Below are 15,544 nucleotides of genomic sequence, written 5' to 3' on the forward strand. Positions count from 1 at the left end.
CAAACTTACATGATTCCATAAACTCCCATCTTCACTAAGCATTGTCCCCTACATCTTTGCCTTAAAAGAAAACCAGATCCCCTTTTCTGCTCCTTTGCTTGTATCTCAGCTACCATTATTACTCTCCTAGATAACTGTTTTGTTGCATCTATTTTTCTTAGTTTTAACTATTCTTGACGGTAGAATAGAGACAAACAATGGTGCAGGTTTTAGGTGTACACTTAATTGAATTTTATGGGTGTCTGGACAGCTGCAATGTTCATAAAGGGTTACAGTAAACCCCTACACATGAACCTTCATGTTGCGGGCTTTCAAAGATGCAAACGTGTGCTCCATCAGCCTCAGGCTCGCAGCTGGCCCTCTGTTCCCTACTGCTGACGAGCCTTCAGCTCTACTGTCTCCCACCTCTGCTCCCTCCTTTAGTCAGTAACCCTTCTTGCCTGTTCACGCCATGCCAGCCCCTGTATACCAGCTGTTGTATTGGACTACTGTACTTTTCAAGGAACTGTACTGTAAGATTAAAAATGTTCTCTTTAATTTTTGTTTTTATGTATTTTTTGTGTGTGTAAAAAGTATTATAAGCCTGCACCAGTACAACACTATTAGCAACTGTGTCGGGTGGGTACCTAGGCTAACCTTGCTGGACTGGCAGATGAATTGCACTAGTGACTGAGCTCTCAGAACGGAACTCATAGGTGTGTGAAAGTCTTACTGTACTTCTCTGGAATTATTACTGCTCTTCTTCCTCATTCCCACTTCTCCATCTTCTCCACACCCTGCTTGGCCACTCTGCTTCCACCCATTCGAGTGGGCATTCTCTCTCACTTTTTTACTTAAAATGGTCCTTCACTCGATTGCCTTTAAATGCTTACCATCCCTCCTAGATGGCAGACCTATGACAAGAGGATAATCTCGGCTGACAAAATATTGGTTGAGGAATTTGGAGGGAAGCCGGTTTAAAACTTAGCTCTGGCCAGTTGCACAGATTTCCCAATAGATGGCAGCAGAGCATGAACTGTGCAAATACGAGGTCCCCCGCCCTTGAAGCAGCTCGCACAGAGAATGGAATGCAGCACTGAATCAGTGATAATCCTTTCCTAAACAAGCACTCCTCCAGCTCCCCAGTGCATGGGCTGCATTCTGTCCATGAAAAGATCAATGGATGACTCCAAGTTAGCAGAGATTTACGTATTAAAGCAAAGTGGGTGTGTAGATTTCTTTTGTTACTAAAGCAGTTCACTGCCAGCTTCCCAGGTGGTTCAGTGGTAAAGAATTTGTCTGCCAATGCAGGAGACTCAGGAGACAAAGATTTGATTCCTGGGTTGCCCGCATGTTAGCCGAGAACACTTTGACCTAAAATTTTAGGACAACGTTAGAGTGGAGCCAGTAACACTGTGATTTTCTTTTCCGTATTGTGGGGGAAGACCACTACCCCAACATTTCCCAAAGTGACTTCCTATAAAATGCTAGTCTGGAGAGATGCTCTGTCAACACAGTGTCCTACAGAGTCAAAGGGGTATGGAACATATGGACAGTTAGAATACACATAAACACATAAAAGCCTGTTTTATTCGCTTAATCATTGCGCAGGCTTATTTGACACTGTACCATTTCTACACTTATTTACTCATACCAATCCCTCAGAGCTAAAATTATTTAGAACACATTTTAAGCACACCAAATATGGCTATTGTGTTCACACAGATATTCTTTATCACATTAGGAATGTATTTTTTAAATCTTATTTTAGGAAAAATTCTTTTTTTGTAAAGAATGGTGGCCAGACTGTAAGAAATCCTATTGGCATGATTCTGTGATTTTTCCTTTTTGATCTATGATCAAATTAATTCAGGCATATTATTATTATTTTTACCAGAGGGCTGATATCAATTTGTAAGAATTTTATTGAAACTTTTGGGATAAATTTTTGAAATTGAAATTGGTTTATTTTTTATGCACATGCAGAGTTAGGAAAACGAAGAATGCTCAGGCCTGCTCACTATTCTTTTTATCATCTTTGTTCTCAGGAAAGGGAAAGAAAAAAAACCCATTCCTTTTTTCCCCCTTTTCACTGCAACAATATCTAGTTCCCTGATCAGAGATTGAACCCAGGGCTCCTGCATTGGAACATGGAGTCTTAGGCACTGGACTGCCAGGGTAGTCCCCCAAAATCCTGACTTCTCAGCACGTTTTAAGATTAAAAATAAGCATTTATTTAGTGCTAGGCGCTGTTCTAAGTACTTTGAATGTTTTTACACACTTAATTATTACAACATGGTATGATATATCTTGGAGAATAGCAAACTGAAGCATAAAGACTTAAAATAATTTGCCTTTTATACAGGTAGAAAGTAGCTTTGCTGAGAGTCAAACCCAGGCTGTCTGCCTTTCAATCCTGCACTCCTATCACTATGCTCCTTCAATAACACTGAATAACGTTTCCAATTAATTTTGGAAAGCAAGAAAATATGCTTGACTCTATTAACGTTATCAAATGGGTTTAACAGGGTTTAACACAATTTGGGGCGGTTTCCCAGGTGTCTCACTGCTAAAGAAATTAGGAGACGTGGGTTCCCTGGGTTGGGACGACCCTATGGAAAAGGAAATAGCAACCCACTCCAGTATTCTTGCCTGGGAAGTCCCACGGACAGAGGAGCCTGGTGGGTTACAGTCCATGGGGTGGTAAAAGACTCGGACACGGCTTAACGGCTAAACACCACCACCACCGCAATTTTTTAGTATTTTACAGAGAGCAAGAGGCAGCATTCTCTTTGTCCACCAGAGGGCGCTGCCAGCACAATGCCCGAGTTCAGGATTCTCGGTCTCTGGTTTTAAACACGTTGAGTTCATGCCATCATCAGTAGCCTGCCTCACATAGCTGTCTATCTTTGACAAAGCACATACGAAATAATCGTTACTTCCAAATACTAAAACAGAAGGAGTTCTGCTCACTGTCGTGTCCTGTGGCTTTTCTCAAGGAGAGGAAACCACTGACAAGGGCATAGGTCTCTGAGTCACGGTGATTCTTACATCTGGTGAGGGATATCCCAGGATCAGAGGCCAGTCTTTATGTTCCACAGGCACACCCCTGGCCGGAGTGATGGGGCATGTCCAGACCAAGCAGGGGTTTCCCTGCAGGGGAAAATGTTGGGACGTATTTGGAGCCAAGTGTGGGCTCCTTGACTGAGACCCTGGGGTTGCTAACTAATAAAATCAGCTCTTAATGCCCACGCAGGCTTCCCTGGTGGCTCTGCAGTAAAGAACCTACCTGCCAATTCAGGAGACCAGGGTTCGACCCCTGGGTTGGGAAGATCCCTGGGTTGGAGAATCCCACGAACAATTCAGGAGACCAGGGTTCGATCCCTGGGTTGGGAAGATCCCCTGGAAAAGGGCACGGCTACCCACTCCAGTATTCTTGCCTGGAGAATCCCACGAACAGAGGAGCCTGGCGGGCTGCAGTCCATGGGATCGCAAAGAGCTGGACACGAATGAACGACTAAACAACAATAGCAATGCCCATGTGCTGATTCCTGTGAATCAGTGAAAATGTAAAAGCATTTCCTTGATATGCCAATCAGGGAGGGATTTGCTAGGGCTGGCCTGCTGTGTCTCACATAGATGAGGAAGCCACAGTCAGCTGTTTTCTTGTTGGCTTTTTCCCTCCTGTGGGTGCGTATATGACTTTGCTGTCATCTGGCAGGTGGTTTGTGAAAAATCTGCTACACTGATGTCAGAGAAGCATAAGAGCAGGGATTTTCAGCACACACATATATTCACATGCACACACCATGTACACATACGAAAGTGGGTAACACAACAGGAACACTTTTTCTGATAACGTTTTACAGCGTTGACTGTCACTTTACAGGTTTGTGAATGCATCATCCAGAGAAAATGAATACTAAGGCATTTTGGTAGGACTTTAAAATCCCACGCCAAAATTTCCAAAGCTCTTGTGACTGAAAAGGAGCTGAAAAGGCATGTCCTCCAACCATTTGAAAAATAATGTCTTATTATTTTTTAAATTTTTATTGGAGTGTAGTTGACTTACAATCTTATGTTAGTTTCAGGTGTATAGCAAAGTGAATCAGTTATTTATAGATATATATATATCCATTTTTTCAGATCCTCTTCCCACGTAAGTTATTATAGAATACAGAGTAGAATTCCTGTGCTGGACAGTAGTCCTTATTAGTCATCTATTCTATCCACAGTAGTGTGTATATTTAATCCCAATCTCCCAACTGATCACCTTCCCCGACATTTCCCCTTTGGTAACTAGAAATTTGATTTTGAGATCTATGAGTCAGTTTCTGTTTTTACTTAAGTCATTTGTATCATTTTTATTAGATATCACATATAAGTGAAATATGATATTTGTCTTTCTCTGTGTGACTTACTTCACCTAGTATGATAATCTCTAGGTCCCTCCATGCTCCTGCAAGTGGAATTATTTCATTCTTTTTTATGACTGAGTAGTATTCCATTGTATATATGTACCACATTGAAGGAAATGGCAACCCACTCCAGTACTCTTGCCTGGAAAATTCCAAGGACGGAGGAGCCTGGTAGGCTATAGTCCATGGGGTCGCAAAGAGTTGGGCACGACTGAGCGACTTTCAGTGTCATTGTGTCTTTATCCATTCCCTGTCCAACCATTTTTTGATGCTTGAATTATCTCTGTGACAATACTCCCCAAAGGTTCTCTGACTCATGCTTGAATTTCTCCATGGTGGCCATCATACCTGCCAAAGCATCCCCCTCTATTTTGGGTACTCACCGTTAATTTCTATCCACTGGTTTCAGATTTTTAGCAATCACTGCTAGTATTTATTGAACCCTGGGAGCTGGTTAGATGTTCTTTTGTTTTATCCCCTAAAGCAGATGTCCTCAACCTTCGGGTTCTAATGACTCATGATCTGAGGTGGAGCTGATGTAATAATAAAAGAAATGAAGTGCACAATAAATGTAGTGTGCTCGAATCACTTGAAACCATGCCTCTACCCGCCAAGTCCATGGGAAAATTGTTTTCCATGAAACCAGTCTCTGGTGCCAAGAAGGTTTGGGACCACTGCCCTGAAGCTTCTCTAAAACTCGAAACCGAGTTTTAGGTAACTCGGCTGCCGTTATAAAGGGTCTTAGACTGGGTGGCTTAAAAACAAATTGATTTTCTCACAGTTGGAGAGGCTAGCAGTCCAAGGTAAAGGTTCTGCTTTGTTCAGTCTCTGCTGAGAGTTCTGGCCCAGCTTCTAGACGGCCGCCGTCCTGCTGTGCGGTCACGTGGCTCTTTCTCAGAGTGTGTGAACAGGGAGGGAGAGTGCTCTCTGGTGTCTCCTCAAAGAACAGTAATCTGCTGGATCAGGGCCCCGTCTTCATGTCCTCGTTTAACCTTAATTAACAGCAGCAGATTTTATTTTGGGAGGCTCCAAAATCACTTCAGGTGGTGACTGCAGCCATGAAATTAAAAGACACTTGCCTCTAGGAAGGAAATCTATGACAAACCTAGGCAGCATATTAAAAAGTAGAGATATCATTTTGCTGACAAAGGTCCATCTAGGCAAAGCTATGGTTTTTCCAGTGGTCATATACATGTGAGAGCTGCTCCATAAAGAAGTCTGAGCACTTACGAATCAAGGCCTTCTGATTGTGGTGCCGGAGAAGATTCTTGAGAGTCCCTTACACGCCTAGGAGATCCAACCAGTCAATCCGAAAGGAAATCAGTCCTGACTATTCATTGGAAGGACTGATACTGAAGCTGAAGCTCCAATACTTTGACCACCTGATGCAATCAGCCGATTCATTGATAAAGACCCTGATAGTGGGAAAGATTGAGGGCAGGAGGAGAAGGGGGTGACAGAGGGTGAGATGGTTGGATGGCATCACCAACTCAATGGACATGAGTTTGGGCAAACTCCAGAGACAGTGGAAGACGGAAGCCTGGTGTGCTGCAGTCCATGGGGTCCCAAAGAGTTGGACATGACTTAGTGATGGACCAACAACAAACCTTAATTACTTCCTTAGTGGTTCTCCAAAAACAGCCACCCTGGAGGTTATGGCTCCAACACATGAATTTGAGATAGAGAAACGTTCAGTCCATAACAGTGAGATAAATACCATTATCCTAATTTTACAGAGGAAGAAACTGTAAGGAATTTGATTTTCTTTCTCATGCAATGAGTGCTGTGATTGGGATTGGAACCAGACCTGCCTGACTCAGAGCTGGTGCTCTTCCCGCAATGCCACATGGCCTCCTGCGCCTTATTCTTCAGAAGGCCAGTGCGCATCGGCCACGAGACAGCCCAGGAATGGATGAGTTCTTGCAGGTCATTGCCCAGCCCAATTCACCACTGAAGGAGACCTGATAGAGGTGTGGGAGCGCAGGTCTATGTCGTAACAAGATATGCACTTTTCTGGAGTGGAGCCAAAGCTGGGGTGGGGGTGTGTGTGCCAAGATCAAGGTATCAAGGACCAGGTATATTCGTTTGACGGGGCTGCCGTAACAATGCACACAGGTTGGGGGTCTTACACAGCAGATGTTTATTTCCTCACAGTCCTGGAGACTAGAAATCCAAGGTCGAGGTGTCAAGCTTTCTCCTGAGGATGCCCTCCTTGGCTTGCAGACAGCCGTCTTCTCCGCGTGTCCTCACATGGTCTTCCTTCCGTGTGTGTCTGTGTCCTAATCTCCTTTTCTTCTTTTCTTTAAAAAATTTTTTTCTTCACATTATTTTTATTTATTTAGCTGATCCAGGTCTTTGTTGCAGCGTGAGGGATATATATACCTTTTTTTAGTTGTGGCATGTGGGATCTATTTCCCTGACCAGGGATTGATACTGGGGCACCCTGCCTTGGGAGTGCAGTCTTAGTCACTGGACCACCAGTGAAACCCCTAATCTCTTTTTTTTTCCATTTATTTTTATTAATTGGAGGCTAATTACGCTACAATATTATAGTGATTTTTGCCATACATTGACATGAATCAGCCATGGATTTACACGTGTTCCCCATCCCGATCCCCCCTCCTGCCTCCCTCCCCATCCCATCCCTCTGGGTCTTCCCAGTGCACCAGCCCTGAGCACTTGTCTCATGTATCCAACTAGGGCTGGTGGTCTGTTTCACCCTTGATAGTATACTTGTTTCGATGCTGTTCTTTCTGAACATCCCACCCTCGCCTTCTCCCACAGAGTCCCAAAGTCTGTTCTGTACATCTGTTTTCTCTTTTTCTGTTTTGCATATAGGTAATTACCATCTTTTAAAATTCCATATATATGTGTTAGTATACTGTATTGGTCCTTATCTTTCTGGTTTACTTCACTCTGTAAAGTGGGCTCCAGTTTCATCCATCTCATTAGAACTGATTCAAATGAATTCTTTTTAATGGCTGAGTAATATTCCATGGTGTATATGTACCACAGCTTTATATCCATTCGTCTGAAGATGGGCATCTAGGTTGCTTCCATGTCCTGGCTATTATAAACAGTGCTGCGATGAACATTGGGGTGCATGTGTCTCTTTCAGATCTGGTTTCCTCGGTGTGTATGCCCAGGAATGGGATTGCTGGGTCATATGGCAGTTCTACTTCCAGTTTTTTAAGAAATCTCCACACTGTTCTCCATAGCAGCTGTACTAGTTTGCATTCCCACCAACAGTGTAAGAGGGTTCCCTTTTCTCCACACCCTCTCCAGCATTTATTGCTTGTAGACTTTTGGATAGCAGCCATCCTGACTGGCGTGTAATGGTACCTCACTGAGGTTTTCATTTGCATTTCTCTGATAATGAGTGATGTTGAGCATCTTTTCATGTGTTTGTTAGCCATCTGTATGTCTTCTTTGGAGAAATGTCTGTTTAGATCTTTGGCCCATTTTTCGATCGGGTCATTTATTTTTCTGGAATTGAGCTGCAGGAGTTGCTTGTATATTTTTGAGATTAATTCTTTGTCTGTTTCTTCATTTGCTATTATTTTCTCACATTCTGAAGGCTGTCTTTTCACCTTGATTATCGTTTCCTTTGTTGTGCAAAAGCTTTTAAGTTTCATTAGGTCCCATTTGTTTATTTTTGCTTTTATTTCCAATATTCTGGGAGTTGGGTCACAGAAGATCTTGCTGAAAAATACGGAACGCTTCACGAATTTGCGTGAAGGGGCCTTTGCTAATCTTCTCTGTGTCATTCCAATTTTAGTATATGTGCTGCCGAAGCGAGCACTAATCTCCTCTTCTTTTAAGAACAGAAGTCTTGTTGGATTAGAGTCTACCCTAATGACCTCGTTTAACCTTAATTACCTCTTTGAAGGCCCTGTCTACAAATAAAATCATGTTCCGATGTAGCGGGGTGGGAACTTCAGCACATGGATTTCAGGAGGGGGCACCATTCAGTCGCTAACATGCGGGGTGCTGGCCACCCATCTGCAGAGTCCTGTCCAGCAGAGGGCGATGATGCTTGCAGTCCAGCTCCCAGGACAGTGATGACCAGATCTTCAGCCTCCCTGGGAGAATGCTTCCAGAAACACAGTGCGTTTCTCCTGGGAGTACCCCAGTTCACTTGTTACCCCAGCTACTTCCAAATAGCAAGGAAAGAAAAAAAGCAACAACTTTTAATGTAATAAAACAATGTTCTCTTTCTGAACTGTGGGATTGTTGTCCTGTAATCAGAAAACATTTTTCTCCCCTCTGTTAGATAGCATCTCTTTCAGTGTTCTGTTTGCTTTTTCTCCCAGCCCTTGCCTTCTGTCCCCTCCCATCTGGCAATTACCAGTGAGTTACATAAATTGGTTTCCTTACCTATCATTATGCATAGGAGTGGCTGGCCCTCATACGTAGGGTACATTCTGTCCCCAGGAAGGGCACAGTTACGAAACCAAATCATACCAGGACTTTAGAAATATTTGGAGAAAGATACAGAAGCACCCGTGAGCCTGGCACATTGAAGCAACAGTTTTCACCTTGCCTTGTGGTTTCGTAGCCACGTTTATGTATTTTGTTCATTATCTGTGAGGATCCAGGCAGGAAAGCAGGAACTAAATCAAATTGTTTTAACAGAGAAAATTTAATATAGAGAATTGTCTAAACAGGAGTTGGAGAACTCAAAAAAGCCAAAAGGCAACATAGAGAAAGATGTTGTAGGGAGCCGCTACCTACCGCTCCTTAGGTGGTTTCCCTGGTGGCTCCGCGGTAAACAATCCACCTGCCAATGCGGGAGATGTGGGTTCGATCCCTGGGTCGGGAAGATCCCCTGGAGGAGGAAAGGGCAACCCACTGAAGTATTCATGCCCAGAGAACCCCAAGGACAGAGGAGCCTGGTGGGCTGCAGTCCATGGGGTTGCAAAGAGTTGGATACGACTCAGTGACTAAACAACAACAAGAGGTCAGAGAGAGAGCTCTTTCTCTCCACCATATGATAACATGCAAGAAGGTGGCCATCTGCAGCTTGCAAGAGGTCCCTCACTAGACAGCAAATCCGCCAGCATCTTGATCTTGGAACTTCCAGCCTCCAGAACTGTGGAAAATAAATGTCTGTTGTTTAAGCCGCCCCACATATGGCCTTTTGTTGTGGCAGCCTGAACTAGGAGAGCTCCTCTTCCTGGCACCAGAGACTCCAGCCCAAGTACACACCTGTGTGTTCAGTCTCTAAGTCGTGTCCAACTCTCTGCAACCCCACGGACTGTAGCCGCCATTCTCCTCTGTCCATGGGATTCTCCAGGCAAGGATACTGGAGTGGGTTGCCGATTCCTCCTCCAGGGGATCTTCCCAACCCAGGAATCAAACCCAGGTGGATTCTCTACCACTGTGCCAACTGGGAAGCTCACGCACAGGTATGTTCGCAGAGAGAAATGGGTCCCTGGGAAGAGGCTGGGTCACTTACACCTAGTTTTTAAGAGCGTCCACTGCAGTGAGTCCTATGGTTAACATTCACACCAGGCACATGTATCTCCACACCCCATGGTTATGGTCAGAGATCTATCCACATACCTCGTTATCATCAGACCACTCTAGTCACCAGTTTTCCAATCCTGTTCTAAGTCCTTGCATGCTCATGTGCTGAGTCACTTCAGCTGTGTCTGACTCTTTGCTACCCTATGGACTGCAGCCCCACCAGGCTCCTCTGTCCAAGGAATTTCCCAGGGAAAATTACTGGAATGGGTTGCCATGCTCTCCTCCAGGGGATCTTCCCAACCCAGGGTCGAATTCATGTCTCTTAGGTCTCCTGCATTGGCAGACGGTTTCTTTACCACTAGCGCCATCTGGGAAGGCCCTAAGTCTGACCACTTGCCAAACCATCAGCCCCTCCCCGGGAATCAGTGTGGACCTGTGCCTCTGATTCCCTCTCTGCAGAGAACAACAGATGTTCTGATTAGAGCTCTTCCTGCTGTCCTTCAGGGGCACTCCCGATTGGGTTAGTAAGCAGCATGCCATTTCTGCTTTGTGTGTGATGCAGAATACATCATCATCTGTGACGAGGGCGAGGCCTTTCTCCCCACCATCAGCGAGTCCTAAACAACCCTGTGAGGCCACGCACATGGACTGAACAGGAAGAGATGTCAGAGAGTCTGAGAAACCTGCTCATGCAAATTACCTGTGCCTTCTGAGCCTGCTTCAGCCTGATTGCATAATACCATTTCCACCTGGAAATGTGCGTCTCTGTCTATGACCATACCCCCTGAATGCGCCCGATCTGGTCTGATCTTGGAAGCTAAGCAGGGTCAGGCCTGGTTAGTACTTGGATGGGAAATGTGCGTCTCTGAGCTCCAGCATCCCTGCCATTATGACACAGGGCATCAGGTAACGTCAGTCCGTGATAGAACACTGGAGCCCCATGGCCCTAGGATATCCCATGGCTAAGGATTCAGTGCCTGTCAGGCCCAGTAAAAGTCCAGGTCTTATTCTCAAAAGGAGAATAATCTGTGGATGAGGACAAGGCTTTGCTCTTAAACCTTAAGGTTCTGCTCTGTGATTCCCCTATTGAAGCTTGTCAGAGGCTTCATACCACATCGTCAGTTTCCATAGAAACCTCACGCATCACGGATCTTCTGGGTCACAAGGCCTAAATGACACAGCATTTAACTCTGGAGCCTGCTGCAGGTACCCTACCGGCCTCTGAGACTCCCTCAAAACTGGAAGCCTGATGTCTCAAAATAGCATATTCAGTATAATATGTTCCGTTTAAAATAAAAAAGACCCACTAAGCATTATCATGTCTTTGTCAGCGGTATGAGATGAGAGGAGCGGCATCTTGTTTTCATTTTGGAGAGGACATCCCAGCGCGCTCTGTTGAGACCATAGGGCTCGTCTCTCAGCTCTGGCTTGCATCTGTTTTCTTACTAAGGCACCGAATTTTACATTAGATACATTAGTACGTGTGCTCTTTGAAACCCCATGGACTGTAGCCCACCAGGCTCCTCTGTTATGGGATTTCCCAGGCAAGAATATTGGAGTGGGTGGCCATTTCCTCCTCCAGGGGAAATGAACCTCCTCCTAACCCAGGGATTGAACCCTCCTCTGCTGCATCTCCTGCATTGGCAGTGGCTTTACCACTGAGCCACCTGGGAAGCCCCAAGTACTTTTGTTTTGATATTTAAATGAGCAAATAGCTAACACTGAATTGTTTGCTCCCGTAGAGTCCTAGAGCTTACAAGTAGAACTTAAATTCTAGTTCTAGAAATCCAGACCGATGTTGGGAACTTCCATGAGTACTAACACGAGTCAGTGGTGAGTTCAGATTAGAGTGTGTGAACAGACTCATCCTTCTCATCAGAGATGAGTCTCTGCTTAGCTCTTAGGAAGTACATTCACTTGGGATATCTGAGATGGAATCCTTATAACTTAAGAAAGATTTGAGAAATCAGTGTTTGGAAGTTTTTATCCTTGGTGAATATGGTTATAGCTGAAATGCAATGAAATTTATACTAAAATGTTAAAGTACATTATAATATATTTATAGTATTACAGAATACTATATTATATATTATACTATAATGTATATTTTATAGTATATTATACTATTTATATATAATAGTATAACTATAATATATATTTTATAATATATTATACTAAGATTAGGTTATCTATAATTGGATTATCTTATAATCTATAATTAGATTAGTTATACTATAATATATAATATAGTATAATTATAATATAAATAATATAGCTATGCTATAATATATAAGCTATATATTATAGCATGGCATACTACAATATGGGCTTCCCAGGCATTGCTAGTGGTAAAGAACCCACCTGTCAGTGCAGTAGACTTAAGAGACATGGGTTCGATCCCTTGATCGGGAAGATCCCCTGGAGGAGGGCATAGCAACCCACTCCAGTATTCTTGCTTGGAGAATCCCATGGACAGAGGAGCCTGGTGGGCTACAGTCCATAGGGTTGAAGACTGCAGCAACTTAGCATGCATGCATGCACATTATAATATATAACATTACCCTGCTGCATAGACATATGCCGCCAGTAGCACTTGTCCTGTAGGACTTGGACTTGGGGGTCATTTCTGAATGCTAATTACTGGGGAATACGGTAGCACCTGTCCTGTAGGACTTGGACTTGGGGGTCATTTCCAAATGCTAATTATTGGGGAATACAATAGTACCTGTCCTGTAGGACTTGGACTTGGGAGTCATTTCTGAATGTTAATTATTGGGGAATAGTGTCTCTCTGTGCCCTTTCTAACTTGATAAGGGTTGATCAGAGTCAAGGATACAGATCACCACGCTTTCTCTTAGGCGGATTCCCTTTGTGTTAAAGGAGTGTCTGGTGTGAATTCCATGACCTTCCTGTGAGAACTCTGTTAATAACACAAGGATTCTGATTCTTGACACTGATAGCAGTGTCAGCCAAGTTCTCAATTAATGCTGTATGGCCCAGGGTTGAAATGCAGCCAAGTTTAATGCTCATGCATTCATGCCCCTATGTATTGATATTTCTTAAAGAATATGACAGCTACTACTATATTCTCCTTAGCAGTTACAAGGGTGGGGTGACTCATGAATTGCGTTCCTTCTGGCCTAAGGTAACCTGAAGCCTCTGAAAAGTGCCTTTTGCTTTCCAAGATTAGAATCAAGACCCTGGAGACTGTGCCTTTCAATTCTTCTTTCTGAGAACTCATTCTAATTGCTACAAGTCCACTTCCTATAAACAGATTAGTATCCTGATTGCGATGTTTACACCAACTTAACGAAGTTTTCATCATTGTATTGAACATGGTCTAGCAACAGCTATACTGAGTGCTGGCAGAACCTCCGGAATGTCCAGTACTGAACTGCAAATCCAAGAGTTTGTTTGCGACAGTTCTCTATAAAATGTCAAAGAAACACACCAGCTACTTGCTTCAAGTTCTATTTTTGAAAGCAAAATAGAACAGCTTTATAAATTCCTAAAAAGGGGGGAAAAGGAATTGAAAGAGCCAATAGAATGACATTTTCTGGCTTCCCTCAAAAATAATGGCCTTTGCTAGAAATGTCCAGCCATCATTTTCGATGACTAGGACACAGACAAAAAACAATTTATAATGGGAACAAGGTTGGTTTACGATATTATATTAGTTTTAGATGGGCAACGTAGGGCATGACTTACATTTTGTAACTGGAGTTTGTGCCTCTGAATCACCTGTTTTTTCTCTGGCTCCCATGGCAACCACTAGGTTCTTTTCTGTACCTATTACTCTGTACTGTTTTGTTGAGTTTGTATATCTATTTTGGGTCCTCTTTTTTTTTTTTTAAACTTAATTCCACATATAAGTGAAATCATATGGTATTTGTTTTCCTCTGATTTATTTCATTTAGCATGATACTTTCTAGGTTCATCCATGTTGTGGAAAATGGAAAGATTTTTTTAGCTAAGTATAGTCCATTAAAATATATATATTTATATCTTTTTTTTCCATTTATTTTTATTAGTTGGAGGCTAATTACTTTACAATATTGTAGTGGTTTTTGTCATACATTGACATGAATCAGCCATGGATTTACATGTATTCCCCATCCCGATCCCCCCTCCCACCTCCCTCTCCACCCGATTCCTCTGGGTCTTCCCAGTGCACCAGGCCTGAGCACTTGTCTCATGTATCCAGCCTGGGCTGGTGATCTGTTATATATTTATATCTTTATCCATTTATCTATCGATGGACACAGGTTGCTTCCCTATCTTGGCTATTGTAAATAATGCAGCAATAAACATTGGAGTGCATATATACCTTTTTTGAATTGGTGTTTTTGTTTTCTTTGGATAAATATCCAGAGGTGGAATTGCTAAATCATATAGTAGTTCAATTTTTATTTTTTGAGGAACCTCCATATCGTTTTCCACCAATTTACGTACCTGTCAACAATGTACTAGAATTCCCCTTTCTCCACAACCTTGTTAATTTTGTTACTTGTAGACATTTTGCTGATAGCCATTTTAACAAGTATGATGCTATCTCATTTTGGTTTTGATTTGCATTTCTCTGATGATTAGCACTGAGGAGCATTTTTTTTCCATGTGCCTGTTGCCCATCTATATATCTTCTTTGGAAAAATGTCTACTGAGGTCTTCTATGCATATTTAATTGGTGTTTGCTTTTATGATATACTGAGTTGTGAGAAGTGTTTATACAGCTTGGATATTAACTCCTTATCAGTCATATTACTTGCAAATATTTTCTCCCATTCAGTAGGTTGTCTTTTCGTTTTATCGATGAGTTCCTTTGCTGTGCAAAAGCTTTTATGTTTAATTAGATCCCACTTGTTTATTTTTGCTTTTTTTAAAAAAAAATTATTTTAAATTGGATTATAATTGTTTTACAATGCTGTGTTGGTTTCTGCCATACAACAACATGAATCAAACACAAGTATACATATGTCCCCTCCCTCGTGACCCTTGCTCCCACCCATCACTATTTTTAAATTTATTTATTTTGCCTTAGAAGGCCAATTCAAAAAAGATTATTTCAACAAGTAATGTCAAAGAGTGGTCTGCCTCTGTTCTCTTCTAGGGGTTCTGATGTGCACTGAGGTGCCTGCCTGGGACATGAATTTAATTACGGGAGTGTGGAGGCTTAATTCTCCCTGAACCTTGAAGGGATACACACCAGCATCTCATGTTTATTTCCTGTAATTAAAATGGTAGAGCATGTGAGCCTTAAGGCAAGGGAGATGAAGCTTTGTTAGACAACATCTCCTCCTCCAATGAGTGTAAGTATCAACACAGGTACATCCAAACCACTTTTGTTTTCTACTAACAAGTTCTCAATAATAGTGTTTAGTTTTCTCCCAAACTTCAGAGTATGAACAGCAGTTAGCAACTGAACAAGAGTCCAGTTCTTGCAAACATTTCACAAGTACCACACTGACTCCATAGAGGATGAAATGGATGTTAAGGTATGTGTGAACTACCATGCTCTCGAGTTGTAGTAGTTACAGATATTAGTGCCGGCTTAGTCGCTAAGTCACTCCTGGCTCTTACAGCCCCATGGACTGTATCCCACCAGGCTGCTCTATCCATGGAATTCTCCAGGAAAGAATACTAGAGTGGGTTGCCATGCCCTTCTCCAGGGGATCTTCCAG

General features: G+C 42.9%; 1 pseudogene; it reads right to left on the minus strand.

Annotated features, from left to right (window-relative positions):
* Window positions 1-8,102: 8,102 nt before the first annotated feature.
* On the minus strand, window positions 8,103-8,199 carry LOC136143904 (U6 spliceosomal RNA; annotated as a pseudogene).
* Window positions 8,200-15,544: the final 7,345 nt, after the last annotated feature.

Source organism: Muntiacus reevesi, chromosome 10 (assembly GCF_963930625.1).
Source record: "Muntiacus reevesi chromosome 10, mMunRee1.1, whole genome shotgun sequence".
In the NCBI taxonomy this organism is placed as follows: Eukaryota; Metazoa; Chordata; class Mammalia; order Artiodactyla; family Cervidae; genus Muntiacus; species Muntiacus reevesi.